Genomic DNA, 11,350 nt, shown 5'->3' with positions numbered 1-11,350 from the left:
GTCTCATAGCCACCAAACCAACCAGCAGCCTCATGGCCACCAAACCAACAAGCATTGTCATGGCCAACAAACCAACCAGCAGCCTCATGGCCACCAAACCAACCAGCAGTCTCATAGCCACCAAACCAACCAGCAGCCTCATGGCCACAAAACCAACCAGCAGCCTCATGGCCACCAAACCAACCAGCATTCTCATAGCCACCAAACCAAGCAGCAGCTTCATAGCCACCAAACCAACCAGCATTCTCATAGCCACCAAACCAACCAGCATTGTCATGGCCACCAAACCAACCAGCATTGAGTCTTATGGCTTGCCAGCTGTGACATTCACTGACGATCACACTAATATACAGTACCTGTGTTAATCAACCAGGCTCAGCATTTGGACAACGTTGCTGCTGTCTCCTGGGGGATGGAGTGTGGAAGTGGTAGTGAGCTATAGTGTACTGTCTAAACTATCTAACCTGTTCCCTAACATTTGGCACATTTTTGCATAATATTAACTAGCGATTCATGTTGAATTATAAATCTGATAAAAATACAGTTGTGGAACCCATCAGGCTGTAGAGTAATGAGCTGTGCTGCCATGTCCTCTGTGCCCGGGTGGTGGTGTGAAACTATGGGCTCCACATCCAGTCTAGATCTGGTGTTATGACAGTTTGCGGTCCAGTGCTCCTGGATTACAAGGAGTGTGGCAATGGTGAAGTGAAGGCTGCTTCTTCAGCCATTGTCCCATAGGAAATACTGGATCAAGTCTAATAAACTTTTGCTGTTTCTATTGAATCTCAAATTGATGGGATTAAGGATATTATCCCAAAATTAGGAGGAGGTTTGATATAGTGTAGAAGCGAGTGAACCGCATAATTAACCAGACAAAGAGATAGATTTTCTGACACAGGCAGTTGGTGAGTTTCTGGAGGAGAAGTTATTTTGGACAGCTTTCTTCGCTGAAAAAAATATTGAGCTCCTAATTTACACCAGTTAGATCTATATGAGAATGAATGAACTAAGGTACACAGTTCAACCTTAGGTTCCGACTAATCCTGAAGAGCATTTCCATCAATGTTCTGTGTTCCAGTAAAATATCTAGTCACAGGGATGGTGAGATGGAGACCCCCCTACTGTGAGGACATGGAGTGTATATAGCGACATTCATCTAATACCTCTGTAAAATGAAAAGCACTCTATTATTATCAAAAGGCTTTCGGCAGTGGAAACTTAGCTCCCACAGATAAGATTTGGATTTTAAAGTCTAACATATTCCTCAAACTATGGAGCTTTGTGTCTATTTTAATGTTTAAGTCCAAAATGCAGAGGCAGATGTATCAAAAGCTCCTCTCTATACTGAAACCTCGTGTGTTTTGTAAAAAAAACAGAGTTGTGGTTGAATTCATTCAAGTAAAGGCTGTTTATTTTCAGAATATCTTACAAATCAGGAAATTGCCATGTCTATTCAAATTTGTAGCATAAAAATGTATATTTTAATGACTTACCATTAGATGGAGTATTCCTTCTGACCTTTGTTAGGAAGAAGTCTGCCCCTGGCCTGGACATTATCCACACAGAGAGGCTGCATACCAAATGACACCCTATGAGCCCTTGTTAAGAGTAGAGAATAGGGTACCATTTGGTACAGCCGTGTGCCTTCCCCCAGTCCAGTTAAACAACAATGGTCTGGTATGGTCACATCATCATGGCTCCAGCAGTTGTAAATACTGCAGCAGGTGATAAATGTGTCATGTCTGGACAGAGATAGGCCACATTACCTTCACAGGAGACATAATTCACCGTTCCTATCCGCCCGCCGGCTGATGAAACGCTGCGCCGCGCTGCGCAGAGACGAGAAGAGCTGAGCAAAGGCTGCACATCATACAGCTTTAAGTAAAGTCTGGTGCTTTATGGCCCTGATTAAGTCATCTAACGCCTATAGCCAGCTAGGGATCTGGGCTTGTTTCAACTCCAAATCTTCAGCAGTAACTGTTATCCTGCAGGAGACCCATAAGGCGGAAATCTAATCGGAATAGTGTTCGTGCAACAATAAGAAAAAACACATTTGAAGATATTCTACTGATGGTTTCATTTTATCTTTCTTATATTTCACACCAGCATTAACTATCCATTCGATGGGTTTAATTTCAATCAAATACTGCCGAGGGAGGACTTTTCAGCACGTACATTCAATATTATTGATTTCTAGGTATTAAGATATTAGCTTGAGAGTGTCAACTAGGTCTATAGTCTTGTATGTGCATGTGTTTGTGTACATCTGCTGTAGAGTTTAAAAAAAAAAATTAAGTCGGAACGGTTTAGTACTTTTAAAATCTAGTCCAGGGGAGGGTCATGTAACTTGTAATCAATGACATTTCAATATTGCCTGATGCTGCCCCTCATCCCTGATTCTCTGCTGTACACGCAATATCAGGTACGGCTCTTTTTCCTTCGCTCGCCTTTTTTATTCAATTTTTTCACCCCGGACGTTTTATCTGAACCTGGTTCTACACGACCTCCACCAGCCGAGTCTTTATTTATTAAACATTTTTCTCACCTTTATTTAACCAGGTAAGCAAAGTTGAGAACAAGTTCTCATTTACAACTGCGACCTTGCCAAGAATAAAGCAATGCAGTTTGACCCATACAACAACACAAAGTTACACATGGAATAAACAAAACATACAGTCAATAATACAGTTGAAGAAAATCTATATACAGTGTGTGCAAATGAGGTAAGAAAAAAGGGAGGTAAGGCAACACGGTCCTGTGTGGCTCAGTTGGTAGAGCATGGTGTTTGCAACGCCAGGGTTGTGGGTTTGATTCCCACGGGGGACCAGTATGGAAAAAAATGAATGAAATATATGCATTCACTACTGTAAGTTGCTCTGGATAAGAGCGGCTGCTAAATGCCTAAAATTTAAATGTAAAAATGCAATAAATAGCCATGGTGGGGTAGTGATTACAATATACCAATTTAACACTAGAGTGATGAATGTGCAAGTAGAGATATGTATGTGTTGAACTGACCTGAAGCCAGTGGGCTTGGCGATGAGTATGAAGCAAGGGCCAGCCAATGAGAGCACTTTCAGATATCAGTTGATCAAAGAAGGGCTATATAAAACATTTGATTTGAGATACAAAGGAGCAAGATAAATAAATACAGTATGGGGATGAGGTAGTTAGATGGGCTATGTACAGGTTCAGTGATCTGTGAGCTGCTCAGACAGCTGGTGGTTAAAGCTAGTGAGGGAAGTAAGAGTCTCCAGCTCCAGTGCTTTTTGCAATTCATTCCAGTCACTGGCAGCAGAGAACTGGAAGGAAAGGCGGCCAAACGAGGAATTGGCTTTGGGGGTGACTAGAGAGATATACCTGCTGGAGCGCGTGCTACGGGTGGGTGCTGCTATGGTGACCAGTGAGCTGAGATAAGGCGGGGCCTTACCTATCAGAGACTTGTAGATGACCTGAAGCCAGTGGGTTTGGCGACGAGTATGAAGCGAGGGCCAGCCAACGAGAGCATACAGGTCGCAGTGGTGGGTGGGATATGGGGCTTTGGTGACAAAACGGATGGCACTGTGATAGACTACATCCAATTTGTTGAGTAGAGTGTTGGCGGCTATTTTGTAAATTACATTGCCGAAGTCGAGGATCGGTAGGATGGTCAGTTTTACGAGGGTATATTTGGCAACATGAGTGAAGGATGCTTTGTTGCGAAAGTAGTAACGTTAACATGATGCCTTCTAATTGCAGTCGCTGTACTCATAATATACAGGAGAATGATCACCTTATGGCGAGGATAGCTGTGCTGCGAGCCCAGCTTCAGACGCAATTGTTAGGCAAGGGTAATTTAAGTTTCAGTGTAGGAAAGGAAAGGATGAAACAGCATCTGTGCCACCAATTAGTACAGATAGTAGTATAAGTCCTCTCGCACAGTCCCCGCAGCGGGACAATTTTCTCATGGCTTCTGGAAGGAAATGCTGTATGGTGTTGCTCATTCAGCCGACAGAAACTTTCAACGGGTTCTCCCCATTAAGCAACGAGTCAGAGTCCGAGTCTTCTCTGGTCTCTCCTCCACCAATTACGAGGGCTGAGACGCCGAAGCCTCCCACCATTAGCTCTGACAAATTGAGCACCCTAGTCATTGGTGACTCCATTACCAGCAGTATTAGACTTTAAAATAATCATCCAGCGATCATACACTGTTTACCAGGGGGCAGGGCTACCGACGTTAAGGCTAATCTGAAGATGGTGCTGGCTAAAGCTAAAACTAGCGAGTGTAGAGAGTGTAGGGATATTGTTATCCACGTCGGCACCAACGATGCTAGGATGAAACAGTCAGAGGTCACCAAGCGCAACTTAGCTTCAGCGTGTAAATCAGCTAGAAAGATGTGTCGGCATCGAGTAATTGTCTCTGGCCCCCTCCCAGTTAGGGGAGTGATGAGCTCTACAGCAGTCTCACAACTCAATCGCTGGTTGTGAAACTGTTTTCTGCCCTCCCAAAAGATAGAATTGGGACTTACCCACAAACTGGATCAAGCCTGGCCTGCTGAGGAGTGACAGACTCCATCCTTGCTGGAGGGGTGCTCTCATCTTATCTATGAACATAGACAGGGCTCTAACTCCTCTAGCTCCACAATGAGATAGGGTGTAGGCCAAGCAGCAGGCTGTTAGCCACCATGCCAGCTTAGTGGAGTCTGCCACTTGCATAGTCAGTGTAGTCAGCTCAACTATACCCATTGAGACCGTGTCTGTGCCTCGATCTAGGTTGGGCAAAACTTAACATGGCGGTGTTTGCCTTAGCAATCTCACTGGAATAAAGACATCCTCCATTCCTGTCATTATTGAAAGAGATCGTGATATCTCACATCTCAAAATAGGGGTACTTAAACAACTTGTTATTGATCTATCAGATCTATCAGTGGTAAAGGCATATTGAGTTCATCCTTGAAGCCAACGTTACTTTATTTCCAAACAGAAATGGTGGCTTATTGATGGCTTTGAACTATTATTGTGTGAAAGACTGAGGATGACTGTCAACACAATCTGTAAATGTCTCTCCCCTGCAAAAGCACCACAACCTTAGACTTAGAAGAGTTTCCCACAACTCTGACCAAAACGCCAGCAAACTCCTCTTTATAAATCTTCTTCAGGCTAGAGTACTTTTTTCTCAATTTCCGCCTGACTGACGTGCCCAAAGTAAACTGCCTGTTGTTCAGGCCCTGAAGCCAGGATATGCATATAATTGGTACCATTGGAAAGAAGACACTTTGAAGTTTGTAGAAATGTTAAAATAATGTAGGAGAATATAACACAATAGATATGGTAGGAGAAATTCCAAAAGAAAAACCAACAGGAAATTGTTTTTTTTGAGAGCCCATGCTCTTCCAATGGAACGTATAGGGAAATAATTCAATCGAGCTCCCAGGATGCAATTCCTATGGCTTCCACTGTGTGTCAGCAGTCTTTGTTCAAGGTTTCAGGCTTGTTTCTTCCAAAACGAGTAAGAACATTTTTACTGCAGGGACACAGACTTGGAAAATTGTGTATGCGCACACCATGAAGAGGGCTCGAACCTGCTAATATCGTTTTCCTATTGAACATACTTCTTTCCTTATTAAATATTATAGTTTAATTACATTTTAGGTTATCTGAGGATTAAATAGAAATGTTTTTTGACTTGTTTAAACAAAGTTTAGGGGTAGATATTTGGATTCCTATCTTGGCATGTTGAACGAGTGGATTATATAAATCGATGGCGCCAACTAAATTGACTTTTTGGGATATAAAGAAGGATTTTATCTAACAAAACAACACTACATGTTATAGCTGGGACCCTTTGGATGCCAAATCAGAGGAAGATTTTCAAAAGTAAGCGAATATTTAATCGCTATTTATGAATTCATGAAATCTGTGCCGGTGGAATTTTTTTTTGATGTGGGGTGCCGTCCTCAAACAATCGCATGGCATGCTTTTGCTGTAACGTCTGCTGTTAATCGGACAGTGCAGTTAGATTAACAAGAATTTAAGTTTTTAAGACAATTGTATGTACCTAAATGTTTAATATCCATAATTCTTATGATTATTTATTTGAATTGTGCGCCCTCCAGTTTCACCGTAAGTTGTCCCGCTAGCGGGTCACCTTGCCTTAAGAAGTTTTTAATGTTAGCTCCCTCACATTCAATGAACTAATCACTGATCTTAATCTTCATGTGATTGGCCTGACTGAAACTTGGCTTAAGCCTGAGGAATTTTTTGTGTTAAATGCGGCCTCTCCTTCTGGTTACACTAGTGACCATAGCCCTGTGCATCACGCAAAGGCGGAGGTGTTGCTAACATTTATGATAGCAAATTTCAATTTACAAAAAAATGACTGCGTTTTCGTCTTTTGAGCTTCTAGTCATGAAATCTATGCAGCCTACTCAAATACTTTTTATAGTTACTGTTTCGAGGCCTCCTGGGCCGTATACAGAGTTCCTCACTGAGTTCCCTGAATTCCTATCGGACCTTGTAGTCATGGCAGATAATATTCACATTTTTGGTGACTTTAATATTCACATGGAAAAGTCCACAGACCCTCTCCAAAATGCTTTCAGAGCCATTATCGACTCAGTGGGTTTTGTCCAACATGTTTCCAGACCTACTCACTGCCACAGTCATACTCTGGATCTAGTTTTTTGGAATAGATATTGTGTATCTTAATGTTTTTTCTCATAATCCTGAACTATCGGACCACCATTTTATTACGTTTTCAATCGCAACAAACAATATGCTCAGACTCCAACCAAGGATCATCAAAAGCCGTGCTATAAATTCTCAGACAACCCAAAGATTCCTAGATGCCCTTCCAGACTCCCTCCACCTACCCAAGGATGTCAGAGTACAAACATCGGTTAACTTCATAGGGATAGGGGCAGTAATCGGAAGTTTGGATGACTGAGGTGCCCAAAGTAAACTGCCTGTTACTCAGGCCCAAAAGCTAGGATATGCATATGCACGCTAGCGTCCCACTGATCCGTAAGAAGTTAACCACCTAACCGAGGAACTAAATTTAACCTTGCGTAATACCCTAGATGCCGTCGCACCCCTAAAAACAGAAAACATTTGTCATAAGAAACTAGCTCCCTAGTATACAGAAAATACCCAAGCCCTGAAGCAAGCTTCCAGAAAATTGGAACGGAAATGGTGCAACACCAAACTGGCAGTCTTCCGACTAGCTTGGAAAGACAGTACTGTGCAGTATCGAAGAGCCCTCACTGCTGCTCGATACTATTTTCCAACTTAATTGAGGAGAAAAAGAACAATCCAAAATGTATTTTTGATACTGTTGCAAAGCTAACTAAAAAGTAGCATTCCCCAAAAGAGGATGGCTTTCTCTTCAGCAGTGATAAATTCATAAACTTCTTTGACAAAAAGATCACGATCATTAGAAAACAAATTACAGACGCATTTCTCCAAAGCTCAGTTGTCCTGAGTCTGCACAACACTACCAGGACCTAGGATCAAGGGAGACACTCAAGTTTTTTAATACTATATCTCTTGACACATTGATGAAAATAGTCTTGGCCTCTAAACCTTCAAGTTGCATACTGGACCCTATTCCAACTAAACTACTGAAAGTGCTGCTTCCTGTGCTTGGCCCTCCTATGTTGAACATAATAAAGGGCTCTCTATCCACCGGATGTGTACCAAACTCACTAAAAGTGGCAGTAATAAAGCCAAACCTTGACCCAGAAAACATAAAAAACTCTCGGCTATGTCTAATCTCTCATTCCTCTCAAAAAATGTTGAAAGTTCTGGCCTGGTTTAGATCTTATCTGTCGGAAAGATATCAGTTTGTCTCTGTGAATGGTTTGTCCTCTGACAAATCAACTGTACATTTCGGTGTTCCTCAAGGTTCCGTTTTAGCACCACTATTGTTTCACTATATATTTTACCTCTTGGTGATGTCATTCGGAAACATAATGTTAACTTTCAATGCCATATGGACGATACACAGCTGTACATTTTGATGAAACATGGTGAAGCCACAAAATTGCCCTCCCTGGAAGCCTGTGTTTCAGAGATAAGGAAGTGTATAGTGGTCCCAAGAAACCAAGATATCTTCTGTTGGATCTGACATTAACCTTGATGGTTGTACAGTCATCTCAAATTAGACTGTGAAGGACCTCGTCATTACAATGGACACTGATCTCTCTTTTGACGAACATATCAATAATATTTCAAGGACAGCTTTTTTCCATCTTTGCAAAAATCAGAAACTTTCTGTCCAAGAATTATGCAGAAAAATGTATCCATGCTTTTGTCACTTGTAGATTAGACTACTGCAATGCTCTACTTTCCGGCTTCCCGGATAAAGCACTAAATACCACTTTATATAATGTTTTCATAACCTACATTACTCATCTCATATCTATATACTGTACTCTATACCATCTACTGCATCTTGCCTGCCGTTCGGCCATCACTCATTTATATATTTATATGTACATATTCGTATTCATTCCTTTACACTTGTGTGTACAAGGTAGATGTTGTGGAATTGGTAGATTACTTGTTAGATATCACTACATGGTCGGAACTAGAAGCACAAGCATTTCGCTACACTTGCATTAACACCTGCTAACCATGTGCATGTGACAAATACATTTGATTTGATTTAAATAAACTTCAGTTAGTGCTAAATACGGCTGCTAGAATCTTGACTAGAACCAAAAAATTTGATCATATTACTCCAGTGCTAGCCTCTCTACACTGGCTTCCTGTTAAGGCTAGGGCTGATTTCAAGGTTTTACTGCAAATGTACAAAGCATTACATGGGCTTGCTCCTACCTATCTTTCCGATTTGGTCCTGCCATACACACCTACACGTATGCTATGTTCACAAGACGCAGGCCTCCTTACTGTCCATAGAATTTCTAAGCAAACAGATGGAGGCAGGGCTTTCTCCTATCGAGCTCCATTTTTATGGAATGGTCTGCCTATCCATGTGAGAGACGTAGACTCGGTCTCGACCTTTAAGTCTTTATTGAAGACTCATCTCTTCAGTAGGTCCTATGTTTGAGTGTAGTCTGGCCCAGGGGTGTGAAGGTGAACGGAAAGGCACTGGAGCGACGAACCGCCTTGCTGTCTCTGTCCCCTCTCTCCACTGGGATTCTCTGCCTCTAACCCTATTACTGGAGCTGAGTCACTGGTTTATTGGTGCTCTTCCATGCGTCACTTGAGTGGGTTGAGTCACTGACGTGATCTTCCTGTCCGGGTTTGCGCCCCCTTCAGGTTCGTGCCGTGGGGGAGACCCCTTTGTGGGCTATACTCGGCCTTGTCTCAGGTTAGTAGGTTGGTGGTTGAAGATATCCCTCTAGTGGTGTGGGGGCTGCGCTTTGGCAAAGTGGGTGGGGTTATATCCTGCCTGTTTGGCCCTGTCCGGAGGTATCGTTGGACAGGGCCACAGTGTCTCCCGACACCTCCTGTCGCAGCCTCCAGTATTTATGCTGCAATAGTTTATGGGTCGGGGGGCTAGGGTCAGTCTGTTATATCTGGAGTATTTCTACTGTGTTATCCAGTGTCCTGTGTGAATTTAATTATACTCCCTCTAATTCTCTCTCTCTCATTTTCTTTCCTCTCTTTCTCTTTCTCTCTCTCTTCTCTTGGAGGACCTGAGCCCTAGGACCAAGCCTCAGGACTACCTGGCCTGATGTCGCCTTGCTGTCCCCAGTCCACCTGGTCATGCTGCTGCTCCAGCTTCAACTGTTCTGCCTGCGGCTATGGAACCCTGACCTGTTCACTGGATGCGCTACCTTGTCCTGAACCTGCTGTTTTGGACTCACTCTCTACCGCGCCTGCTGTCTCTAACTCTGAATGATCGGCTATGAAAAGCCAACTGACATTTACTCCTGAGGTGCACCCTCTACAACCACTGTGATTATTATTATCTGACCCTGCTGATCACCTATGAACGTTTGAACAGCTTGGCAATGTTCTGTTATAATCTCCACCCGACACAGCCAGAAGAGGACTGGCCACCCCTCAGAGCCTGGTTCCTCTCTAGGTTTCTTCCTAGGTTCTGCCCTTTCTAGGGAGTTTTTCCTAGCCACCGTGCTTCTACATCTGCATTGCTTGCTGTTTGGGGTTTTAGGCTGGGTTTCTGTACAGCACTTTTTGACATCGGCTGATGCAAAAAGGACTTTACAAATAAATTTCATTGATCGATTGAGTCGGGATGGAAGTTCATGGAGTGCATAATTTAATAAACAAAGCAAGAAACACAAACAATGCACAGACAGGATACAGAAACAGAAACAATGATGCCTGGGGAAGGAACCAAAGGGAGTGACATATCTATAGGGCAGGTAATCAAGGAGGTGATTTAGTCCAGGTGAGATTGATGACGCGCGGTTGCCTTTGTTGAGGCACGGGAACCTGTTCACCAGCTGAGGCATGGGAACCTATCGAGCCAGCAGAGGCATGGGAGCCTATCAAACCCGCTGAGGCACAACAGCCTGTCAAGCCAGCTGAGGCATGGAAACCCGTCGAGCCAGCTGAGGCAGGGGAATCCGACAAACCGGCTGAGGCCTCCCAGGTAGCTCCGGTTCGGACACCTGGACCCAAAATCACCTCCAACACAAAAAAATTGAGGCGTCATTCTGTAACATGTCTTCATGGAGTCGGTAAGCAAGTTCATGGAGTGCATCATTTAATAAACAAATGAACAAAACAAGTAACACGAACAACGCACAGACAAGAAACAGAAACAATGATGCCTGGGTAAGGAACCAAAGGGAGTGACATATATAGGGTAGGTAGGTGATGGAGGTCAGGTGAGTCTGATGACGCGCAGGTGTGCGTAACGATGGTGACAGGTGTACTTAAAAACTGGACTTCACTTCACACACTGCAATGAATAGGCGTTCCCAATCATGAGCCCTGGCCTGCTCTTGCTGATGTAAATCCTTTTCTGCCATTGACTAACCAATGACTGTGCTGTGTAGCCTGCAGTGCCACTTCAGGAGATGAGTCAAAGGCTTCTTCAGAAAATAATTTGTAATTTGTAAAAAAAAAATGCTACATCTGTGCATGCGGATTACTGATGTCCTGTTCAGTTTGAGAGGGATAGCGGGAAGAGGAGAAGAAGAACCAGAGGAAACTTTGATAGCTTGCTACTGCTATAATTTATTTTAATTAATTTTTTAAATGTCATTGCCCATGATGAAGCTATTTATCATAGTTATTAACCTCACAGTATGCCAGATTTGAGTAATTTACATAATTTACAATACATTGAAGTGGCAGCCTATAGGCACAACCAATCGGAGAGGAACAGTGTAAGGTTGCTGAAAGTAGGCTAATCTGAGGCCTAATTCATTTA

The sequence above is a fragment of the Salmo trutta genome, chromosome 6, assembly GCF_901001165.1.
Source record: "Salmo trutta chromosome 6, fSalTru1.1, whole genome shotgun sequence".
NCBI lineage: Eukaryota > Metazoa > Chordata > Actinopteri > Salmoniformes > Salmonidae > Salmo > Salmo trutta.
This window is presented reverse-complemented; position numbering follows the sequence as displayed.